General features: G+C 32.0%; 1 long non-coding RNA gene across 1 annotated transcript; it reads left to right on the top strand.

The window, feature by feature from the left end:
• Window positions 1-1,691: 1,691 nt before the first annotated feature.
• LOC115959740 lies at window positions 1,692-4,292 on the top strand. The gene is made up of 5 exons (XR_004084977.1): window positions 1,692-1,934; window positions 2,753-2,793; window positions 2,998-3,149; window positions 3,374-3,427; window positions 4,221-4,292. It is a non-coding gene; the product is annotated as an uncharacterized LOC115959740 (long non-coding RNA).
• Window positions 4,293-11,946: the final 7,654 nt, after the last annotated feature.

Consider the following 11,946-nt stretch of genomic DNA (forward strand, 5'->3'; position numbering starts at 1 on the left):
GTATAATTTTGTGCCAAGTGTCCCATCTAATTTTTTAATTTTTGTGACAAGCGAATTATTGGATGCAAACACCGAAAAATCCAACTATATTCTAAATCATATATATATATATATATATGCAATTGTAATTGTTTTTAAATGTACCTATGCATATGCACGGGATTATACACTAGTGTTTGTAAGATTATACACATTTAGACATTTATTTAGTCTACAAAGTAAAATTTACTAGTTTGTAAATCTATAATTATTCATTGAATATTAGACATGTACAACTCCATTAAAACGTGAATACCACAAAACATGCTTTCTCCACTAAAGTATTTTTAGATTGAGCTATGGAAAAGGTTATGAAGAGGTTTCTATAATCAATATATATATATATATATATATATATATAAGCAATGAGCTCATGTGAGAGTGCATGAGGTCCTGCCACATGGCACTCTATTGTCGCATTTAGCAATTTTTTACCTCTTTTCATTAAGTTTTTTTTTACTATTACCCAATAGATCATAGTAACTTATTTTTACTATTATATAAATTTAGCATTTTTCACCTCTTTTTATTAAGTTTTTTTTACTGTTACCTAAAATATCATAGTAACTTCTTTTTACTATTATATAAAATATGGGTTGTTCTTGACAATTAGACCAAAAGTTATTCACTACAAAATGAACTATCTTTAAAAGTAGACCAAACCTTATGAAAAACTCAAGGACAGTTATTATCTTACATATCATGACCCAAGTTTGACCCTTCTCATGTGTCAATCAAAACAAACACTCTTACCCTCTTAAAAACTCTCTTCTTCCTTCCCCAAGTATAGATGATACTTCTAGAAAATATCATTCTCATGAAATCATGTCTCCATTTTTCCCAATTTCAATTTAATATACTTTTGTCTATTAATAATGTTCTATGCAATTTATGCAGACAAATTCTCTGTCATTGATCAGCGCAACAAAAATATATATAAATCTTGAGATCCCTGAGGTTGCTGAAATAATTGACAAGTGCATATTTCTAAAATTTATAATAACAAAGAGTCTAATAAATAGCATATACTATCTCACTAAATGCCATTAAATTAATATTTTCTTTAAAAAAATTCAATGATAAGAATGGTAAAAAATATGATCCTATACAAGAAATACCAAAAGTACATGTAAAACAATTTTCATAGGAGAATTTATCTTTAAATAATATGAAGACAATAGTAAAGATAAAATGCATTGAATGAGATCCTACAAAACAAGTTTGTTAATCATTTAAGATTATACTCATCATTTACGTAAAAAAATAATAATAATAATGATACATCATATTATTTACATTAGAAAAATAATACTTATCTATATATATATAACCGAAGCTTTTTAAGCTCCCACAATTTTTCACGTCAACAATACCTAAATAAATAATAATAAATCTTTTTTTTTCCACCAAATACAAATTACAAACCGTATCTTTTTTTTTTTTGCACCAAATACAAATTACAAACCGTAGGTTTCAGCCAATACTTAAATAAATAATAATAAATCTTTTTTTTTTCCACCAAATACAAATTACAAACCAGAGGTTTCAGCCGCAACTATCTCAAACCTATCTCTCAAACGCAAAATCAGCCCTAACAAAACCCTTGATCAAACTCTCTCTATTTCAAGCTCACTCCCATCTCCTTCTTTTTCTTTAACTCTCTCATTCAATGCAACTCCCTCCTTTTCTCAGCCACAACTCCTTTGGTTGAAGTCAATTTTGATTCATGGTTATTTTGTTCTTGAGTTTTTATCATCTGGGCATTGATTATTTTTTGGCCCCCTTTCTGGGCATTTGATTTTCAGGATTGACTTGAAGAATTTGGATTGTTTTCCGTTTCTGATGTTGGATGAATTTGGATCCTTTTCCGCTTCTAATGTTGGACGATTTTTCAGGTATGAAGAATTCCAACCTGATCTTTTTCAAGTTTCAATTTTATTTGATTGATATGGGTTAAAATTCAGATTGAAATTGGTTTAAATGGAACAGAGCCTCAAAGTTATGTTTTAATTATATGTCTTCAATTAGGTTTTCTATCGATTTAGGGATTTCAAATTCTACAGGTTTGGTAAGAAGATATTGTAAATATCGATGGGTTTCATGGTGGAGATAGTATCGATTTTTTTTTTCCTGTGTTTTTGAAAGGCCTAAGAGTCGGCTTGATGATTAATTTATTTTGGCTGAAAAATTAATTCATATTGTTGAAGATTGTGTTTTCAGAATTTTTAGTGACATGTATGGGCTGTGTTGCAGATAGTTATGGGCTACTGCTGGGGTTTGTTTAATTAATTTATTTTGGGTTGCTGCTGGGGTTTGTTTCAATTTCAGGTTGCTGGAGTTTTTAATATCGTTTTTTATTTGAATTTGTTTTAATTTAGGCTTATGTTTGGATTTATAAAAAATTTAGGCTTATGTTTGGGCACGTGTTTTTTTGAAAGAAAAATTCTTTTTGTTAACAGAGAATGTTCATAATATATGATTGTTTAAGGTCCTCAGATATTGTCAAGAACTGTTTTTTTCTTTTTTGTTTCTCTAAAACTACATAGTAAATTAAAACATGCATATCTCTTTACAAAAACAGTCCAGTGGACAGTGAGATTGACATGTCTTTCCATTTGATTTTTGAATTTGATTGTGATTATCAATTTTTCATATACTTACTAATATATTTATTGTTTCTATGTCTTATTGTGGTACAAATCGAATACTTTAGTGGGGTTTTTCAAACTTGGGCTTCTTCCCAGTTAAGTGATGGTATTATGATTTCTTTTGATTACATTTTTGTTTATGGTATCTTAATTTCTAATGTTGTTTCCACTTTGCAATTTTTATTTCATGTTAAATTATGCTTGATATGACTTTTTATTTTAGTTCTAATATCACAGTAGCTACTGAGCATGTGAATCTGTTTCCAACTACTAAAGCTTAGAATGACCTATTTTTGATGCTGTCTTCCAGATCTTGCACATTTGTTTGCTGCCTCCTAAAGATTGCAATCTTTGTAGTTCTATACCTCTATAATCATAATGCACCAGAGCATGTGAATCAGTTTTCGACTATTAAAGATTGCAAAGCCAGTACCTCTTTTCTTTGAGAAATTGAACATTTTGGTACTACACATAGACAAACATTAATTGATCCATGTCTAGGTTTAGAAATATATATGTTACTTTCTTTTTTGTGTGCTTCGAGTTGCAAAGGATGTAGGAGTTAATTCTTTCGTTGTATTAACTTGATTTAGGTGGTCATTTACTGCACTATTATTGATCTTCGTTATTCTATTTTTTACAAATTATTTTAATTAAGAAAACTAAAAAAAATACTTATTTTGTAGGTTCTACTTTCATTTTTGGATAAAGAGCTGCATACTTAACTGCATCGACTCAAGGTTTGTTAACAATTTCTGTAAAAAAAGTTTCAAAAAAAGTTCCTGTTGCATAAAAGTTATATATAAATAGTCAATATAAAAACCATTATTCAGATCATTTACTGCTTTGCTACTAATAGATGTATTGCACTATTTGTCTGATGTAGATAGTTTTGTTTATGAAATCTATATTTGTTCATTATTCTGTTTACTTGCTAAATAAAAAAAAATAAAAAAAAACCCAAAAAAAAAAAATGACTCCTTTGTTTTTAGACTATTTTCATTTTAAAAAGTATATTTAACTCAGCTGAGTTGTTATACAAAATAAAAGAAATATTTCTTTTAAATGGTTGGAACATATTGTTTATTGTGATTGTTATACTCATTATAATTGTTTTTAGTTTTTTTTCCAATAATTCATTGTGAGAAGGTAAGATATTTTTTTTCAATCATACAACCTGCCCGTGAATATTTTGTATCTATAAAAATTCTTCTCTTGGCTTCAACTCAAACTTTTCTCATAAACAATACTACTTTTGTAAGTGGGAAAGAAAGGAAAAACAGCTAACGTACATCATTTGTAAAGGAAAAACCAAACAGCTCGACAACCCAATCTGTTCTGTGTTAGACAGTACCTTTAAGATAATATACCCGACTGTTTTGTTCTTATTACAAAATTTGAATCTAAATTCCCAAATTTTTGAATGTTTACATAAATTTATGATCTTTTTCACTCATTTTAATTGTGTCCATGCTTTAATTTAAAAGATATTGCATTAAACGACGTCGTTGGGTTATTTTGGCATTTTAAAAGGTGCAGGAGCGGTGGAGAAAGTAGAAGTAGAGGTGGAGATAAAGGAATATAAGTATGAGAAATTAGTTAAAGCCCTTGAAAACTTTGAAAACAGGTATTATATCTTTCTATTCTTTCTCAATCTAACCCTGATTTTAAAATCTAAACATTTAGTTATAAATTTTAAGTAATCTAACATTTTAATCTATTTAGATTTTTATAATTTTGGGTGTGTTATTCATGGTTGATATACATGCCAATTTGTTTGGTCTGTTATCCGCTCATCTTGTAACTCTCTTGATATCCTTGCTCCAGGAGGTATAAAACAATACAAGAAAGCTTGGCAAGCTAAAACTTTTAGAGTTACTTCCTTTCCAATTGAGTCTAAAGTCTTAACAATTTATGTTAGGTTTGTTCATTCTACTCCTAACAATCTCCCTCTATGTTCTTGATATTTGGTTCTTCATTTTGTGAATTTTAATTATTTTTATTTTGCTTCATTCATCTCTCTTTGAATATTATGATTATTCGTTGGTGATATTTTTGAATTATGGTGTTTTTAAAATAAGACTGCTTTTGAATTAATTTGTATCTATGCTAATGGTGTATATATTGAGAATTTTAATAATAAAGGCATGCAAGATTTTGATATAATCATGAATCTTAACTTTTGTTGAGGGCTGCAAACGTAGGAAATGAAAATTCTGGAATTCTACTTTTGTCTACACAGTTTTACAAGGCAGGAAGCTTATGATGGGCGAGCTTTAGTTGTAGAGCACAGAGAAGAATGAAGCAATCCAGGAGAGACTCTTTGTGATACAGTATAGAGTCAACAACAATATGCTTGCACCTATTTTCTCATATTTGATATGATAACTTAAACAAGTCTTATGAAGGAAATTATTTTTATTGATAAAATAGTTGGTGAAGCTGCCCCCAGCAATTTAATAAGATTTTGTTGTTGATCTACAAAACTCTTTGAATATTATGATCATTTGTTATTAGTGCATGTCATATATTTTACTTTCTGTTAGCGTTTCTTTTAAATGTGATATGTAATCTTTTGATTTGAAATTTTACCTTTTTTGTTGTGAAGGCAATAACCAGTGATAGAACATCATGTTATTTTTCATCTACTCAAATTTTAAATCACAACAACAAAAAGTATGTAAGCTTCTGCCTAGAATGAACATTGTAAATTGCTTCAAATGAGCAATAATTTGCTTTGTTGGCAGATTAAGAAATATTTGACAAGGTCACTATATATATGTATATATATATATACATATATATTTACATATATATAAAGACACACGCACACCTACCTTGGTTGACCAGCTCAAATCCTAATGAAATTTGTATATTCCTTTTTGTTTGAGTTATTCCTTAAAATCCAAAGTGAAAAGGTTCATTTAAGTTGACTAAATTTTTCTCAACCCGACAAAAAATGCATTTAATTTGATCAAAAAAAATATTTAGCATTTCTAAGAACTTTCCCTTGCATTGCACGGGTTAGCGACTAGTTAATTTCAAAGTTCATTGCAAGATGTGAACTACTAGGGTATTGCAACAATAAGTTACATTGATACAACAATGGGTTGGTATTACATTTTGTACGTACTTTGTGAAAGGAATGTCAAACCACAAGCAGGATCATTTTGGTGAGCAAAATGTGAATCAAAAACAAATCTTTCTATCCCAATGTTAGAGGCACTCACATTAACTGTATACTCTCCAAAAATTTATAATATTTATCTCACTATAACTACTATATATATACAATTGCATACTACTTCAGATACAGGATTCAAATTGAAGTTTTTGATGCAACTGACAAAACAAATTTTGTGATATTTGATCGAAATGCAGAAAAAATCTTAAATAAATCTACAAGAGATTTTGCTAAAAAATAAACTGAGGTACAACTTATTTTAATTATTGTAAAACTATTGATATTGGAGAAGGAATCCCACGTGACTTGAAAAAAAAAATTTAGTAAAAAAATGGATTTTCCTACTTCATTTGAATGGATTTAATCTAAAGGATGGTTTTGAAAATTACATAGTTGTTAAGATTTTTGATGCACCTTCAAATGACATAGAGGTATGGAAGAAAAAAAAATATACACAATCCAATGCTACATTAATTCTTTTCGCTGTACTATTCCAAAATTAGCAAAATAAAAACATTTAAAAAAAAACCATCACATCATTGAAATTTAACATAAACACAAATACCTACAAAAAATCTTAACGACAAAGTCCAAACTTTCTAAAATCCAATAAAAAATCTCCTAGTGCTAATTCATTAGTGATTAACTCAAATAATGCAACAAAACGAAAAAGTGATGAAAGCTTAAAAATTGAACAAATATGGATGGACTAAAATTCAAACGTTGAAGATGGAGAAACTGATGATGATAACAAGCGTCACCATACTACAATAACAAAGCATTGAAGAAACAATATATATATATATATATATATAAATATATATTTCATAATGAAGCTTTTTATTACATCACATAATAAAAATCAATAATATAGAATGAATTAATATGCTTTTATCAACTTTTATTATACAATATTACTCCAAAGTTGTTTTAATTATTGCTCATTACTTGGAAAAAATAATTATAATAGATATATGTGTGCAATTTATAATTGTTACTTTTTATGATTGTTAGGACATATGTGATTAAAGTGTTAGAAATATATGTCACTATTTTATGTAATTGGCTAATCCTTTGACAAAACGCACTTTACTTGTAATTGGATAGATCTAGGATGTGTTTAATGTTTCAAGAAATAAGGTTTCAAGTTCAAGTGTTAAAGCCATGCAAGTCTGTCCAAGAATCAAGTCAGAAATTGCATGATTTTAAAGCTCGACAGCTAGCATCTATCGAGGTTTAAAAAGCTGCGAAGCTCGTGCCTTGACAACTAGCTTGATAGATGGCTAACTATTGAGGTTTATGAAACTCAATTTTCCAAGACTGTTTTTCATCCAATCTGTGAATGCATGTTTGGGCTTTCTTTTCTTACAACCCGAAACATATATAAGGATTATTTAAGGGCTGAAAAAGGTTACAGAAGTTGCACAAGAGCAAAATTGCATAAGTGTGAAGAAAAGTGTAACCAGAAACTTAGTTTGCCCTAGTTCTTCATTCTCTTCAAGAAGCTGCTGTGTTTTGTACACCATTGGGCTTTGTGACCAAGCAACTTCATGATCTTCATTGAGTGATGAACAGAAGAACTTTGCAGCCAACAGCTTTCTCTAGTTGGTGATTGAAGTCGCGTACTGAGATCCGCGTAATTGGTTAGTCATGTATTGGGAGCTATGCATTGAAAGGAGAGATTGTCACTACAGAACAAGTCCAATTGGGTATTGGGGTAAGGGTTCAACTGTAGGTTGGTATAAGGTATTGGGATTCCTTTACTTGTAACCGCTTGTTTTGATAATAGTAGATTTTGGGAGTGATGACCTTAAAATCACCCTGTAGGGTTTTTGCTGTATAAGTTTTCTCCATTCGTAAACAAATCACCATATCAATTTATTTTCCGCTGCATACTTAGTTTAATTGGTGATTTTTTTGTGCTACCATGCGTTTGTATGTTAAATTGATTAATTAATAAACTTGGCTAATTAAACATTTAATTTATCACAAGGGGTCAATACGTTTTTGGCCTATCAAGTGGTATCAGAGCAGACACACTTTGATTAGGTTTTAATCTATGCTGTGTGATCCATTGACCCTTGTTTGTCATGGATAGGGGACAGTCTCTCATTATACCTCCTTTATTTGATGGCACTAACCATGCATACTGGAAAGTACGCATGAGAGCTTTCTTGCAGTTTTTAGATGAGAAAGTGTGGTAAGCTGTAGAGATTGGCCAGACCAAGCCTACATAAGTGCCAGCTAACTGGGATGAAGCTAAGATCAAGGCGGCAAATTTCAATAACAGGGCATTGAATGCTCTATTCAGTGTAGTCACAAATGAGGAATTCAAGAAGATATCCTCCACTGAAACTGCTAAGGAAGCATGGACCATCCTTCAGATAACCTATGAAGGAACCAAGGGTGTTAAAGATTCAAAGCTTCACAGGCTCACTACAAGCTTTGAAGAAATCAAGATGGAAGAGGATGAGTCATTTGATGAGTTCTATGCCAAGCTCAAGGACATAGTGAACTTAGCTTTTAACTGTGGGGAAACCATTCCTAAACCTAAGATTGTGAGAAATGTGCTCAGATCTCTGCCCGAGAGATTCCATGCCAAGATCATCGCGATTGAGGAATCAAAGGATATGGACAAAATTCCTTTGACAGAGTTGGTTGGAAATCTGTAGACCTATAAGTTGGGTTTGACAAGGATTAGGAAATCAAGCAAGAGCAAGAGCATGGCATTGAAGGCCAAGAGCAGTGATATTGACAAGTCTTCACACGATGAAGATTCTAAGATGAAGTCCTACATCACCAGGCAATTCAAGAAGTTCATTAAGAATGCAAATGGGAAGGGCTTCGTCAAGGACCGTAAGCAATTTAATTCCTCTTAGTTCAAAAGCCAAGACAAGGGGAAGAAGGATGCTAGGGATGGCGGTCAGTATACTATTCCCTCAGGACCAAAATGCTTTGGGTGTCAAGGTTTTGGTCATATAAAATAAAAGTGCCCTATATATCTCAAGACCATTGGGAAAAGCAAGGCACTTGTTGCTACATTGAGTGACGCCGAGCTTGAGGATGATTCTGACAATGAGGATGACGGAATCCTGAATGCCTTCATCGCCACTATTAATCCTACTGAAGGGATTGTTGAAGATGTGAATGAAGAAGAAGAATTGGTGGAGTCTAAGGTTGAGAAGATGGATGAACAAGATGACAATCACACAGCCTATGCAAAGTTATACAAGGTCTCAGAAAAGCATGAGAAGTTATATAGGTTGACCGCGAAGAAGCTTACTGATGTGGAGCTTAAGTGAGAAGAAATCTCTACAAAGTTTGATGAAGTCAATCAGACTATTGGAGCACTGAGGTTTGAAAATAACTTCTTGGCTGAGAAGACCAAGAAGCTTGAGGCAGAATTATTCCCGGTCAGAGCTGAGTTGGAAAAGACTTTAAGCGCTAAGCTTGATGAGATGCTCAGTCTTTAGAAATCTACTTTCAATCGAACTGGTTTAGTGTATGATTTCTCTTCTCCTAGTATTTTTTCTACTAGTACTACTTGTTTGTTCCTCCTGTTTTTGTTGGGCATTAGGGATTTTTTGATATTTGGTGTATCTAGGGGTATCCATCAGAACACAGAAACTGACCCACCCACCCAAACTGCCCGGGCTGACTTGACACTGGTGACGGTCGGAGATGGGTCTCCACCACCAAACCGATTTAGGCGGGTCAGATGGTGGGTTTTCTTCCTCAAAACTCAATATACCTGATCCGACTGGCGAAAGCGAAGAAAGAACGCCGGTTTTACCCAGATCCATTCAGATTCATTGATATTCCGGTGAGAAGTTTGGTAGTTTTTGGTTAGATTCGGTGAAGATCTTGGTTTTCTTACTTAGATTTGGTGGGGGAGATGAAGATTTGCTCGATTTTTACTTAGATCCAGCTTGATGTGGTGCTTTTGCTTTGATTTTGCTCATATCTAGGCTTGATTTTGGCTTCGATTCTTACTTGATGTGGTGCTTTTGCTTAAATCTAGGCTTGATATAGTGCTTTTTGCTTCAATTTTTGCTTAGATCTTGTGATTTTTCTGAAATCTGGGCTTGTACGGTGGTTTTGAGCATCAATCCAGCTAAGATTCTGTGGTTTACCTCAGCACCAAGGCCAACCAACCTAACTGTCATCCACCGGAGACCGATCCGACTCGACACGAGATCTTGTGTACTCCTAGAGTACTATAAATGCATACTCCTTCCTTTCACATGAATGGTGGATCCCATTAATTAAATTCATGGTGGAATCTACCATTCATGTGAGAGGAGGGAGTACACATTTATAGTACTTTGGGAGTACCTAATAATTTTCCCTGGTTTAATCTCTATCTCTGTCACATATTGCCTAAATTTAATTGCAAGATTTATTGTAGCTAATATTCAGATTCTCTTAATAGTCAACAATTTGCTAGAATCCTGGATTAGATTAATTCTTATTAAATGTTGCTACAGTTTTTTTTTTTAAGTTAGATATTATAGAATTTTAATATATGGCGTCTACTCTATAAAGATTTCTTTTATCAAAAGGCTAACATTCCATTTTTTTTATTGGAAAATCTAATGTGAAAATAGTTTTCCGCAAAAAAAAAAAAAAAAAAAAAAAAAAAAAGGATAAAAGATGTCAAAGGAAAACAACTATATCTCATGTCAAGCAAAATAAGATAATGTAAGAAATAGTTTTCTAACTCATTTTAAGATTGCTACTAAACATAGGAAATTTAGATAGTTTAATAGAAAAATAAATTTTGGAATATGATTCATTTTCCAGAAACAAACAGAGAGCTCAAATCTCAAATATCATTTTCCTCAAAAAAAAAAATTCAAATTTTTTATTTTATGGTTTTGAAACCTGGATCGGACCGTACAATCTGACCAGGTTAACCAAGAACTGTTCATTAAAGAGGTTCTTTTAACCTTAATAATCGGCCTATACATGAAAATCCGTGAACCATGAGAACCGTGGTTTAACCTCTCGGGTTTGAAAACCGTAAGCCACCACACACACCGTGAGACTCTCAGACTTGAGATCGCACCGCCATCTTCTTGTTCTTCTTCTTTGTTTTGCTTGCTCTCTCTCTCTCTCTCTCTACATTTTAACCGATGCTGAATCTGCATTTTTGCCTCTAAAGTCTTCTAGTTCTTCTTCAGTTCTTTGTAGATGATGTACTACACGGATTGCTTGGTTACTTGCTTAACTCTCAACCACTAAGGGTGTGTCTGTTTGGAGGTGAAATAGGGTGAATCGAAAACTTTAGAGAGAAAATGGGAAATAAAACCTTTTTGGAGTGTGTTTGGTTGGGTGGGAAATAAGGAAAATAAATGGTGGGGCCTAGGTGTTTTCTCCTTGAGTCCACTAAAAAGTTCTCTCCAAAATGTAGAGAAAACTGAAGGGAAAAATTAGGCATCATTTTTGGACGAAAAATGCCCATGTACAATTGCACCTTCACCCATGTTGCTTTTTCTTCGCACCTTTTTTTTTCTTTTTTTTCTTGCGTTGCCTGCCTCTTTTTTTTTTTAATTAACTTTTGATTTACTGGGCAGGCGTTGCCAACCTCCTTTTTTCTTTTCTTTTTCCTTTTCTTTTGATTTACTGGGCAAGCTTATCCAGTATTTTTATTTTTATTTTTTTGCTTTATTTTGTGTTATTTTATTTTATTTTATTTTTTGTTTAGATGTAATTTTTTTTTATGTACATGATTTTTATCATCTTCTATCATTCTACTTTTTCATCCCTTTAACCAAACGAACCCAAAGCTTGCTTTACTGTCAACCCCTGATGCTTGCTGTCAAGCACTTCTTAAATTTTATGGGAATTTGTTCTTTTATTTAAACCATTTTTTAATGTGGGCAAACCAATGTCCACCCACTTTTCTATTTCTTCTTCTTCTTCCGTTTTTTTTTTTTTTTTTTTTTTTGCGTAAATACACTTTTAGTTCCTACATTTTGCATCTTTTTCATTTTAGTCCCAACATTTTTATTTCACCACTTTTAGTCCCTAAATCAATTAACGCGTTCTATTTTGGTCCTTACCGTTACTCAT

This window comes from Quercus lobata, chromosome 9 (assembly GCF_001633185.2).
Source record: "Quercus lobata isolate SW786 chromosome 9, ValleyOak3.0 Primary Assembly, whole genome shotgun sequence".
Classification (NCBI taxonomy): domain Eukaryota; kingdom Viridiplantae; phylum Streptophyta; class Magnoliopsida; order Fagales; family Fagaceae; genus Quercus; species Quercus lobata.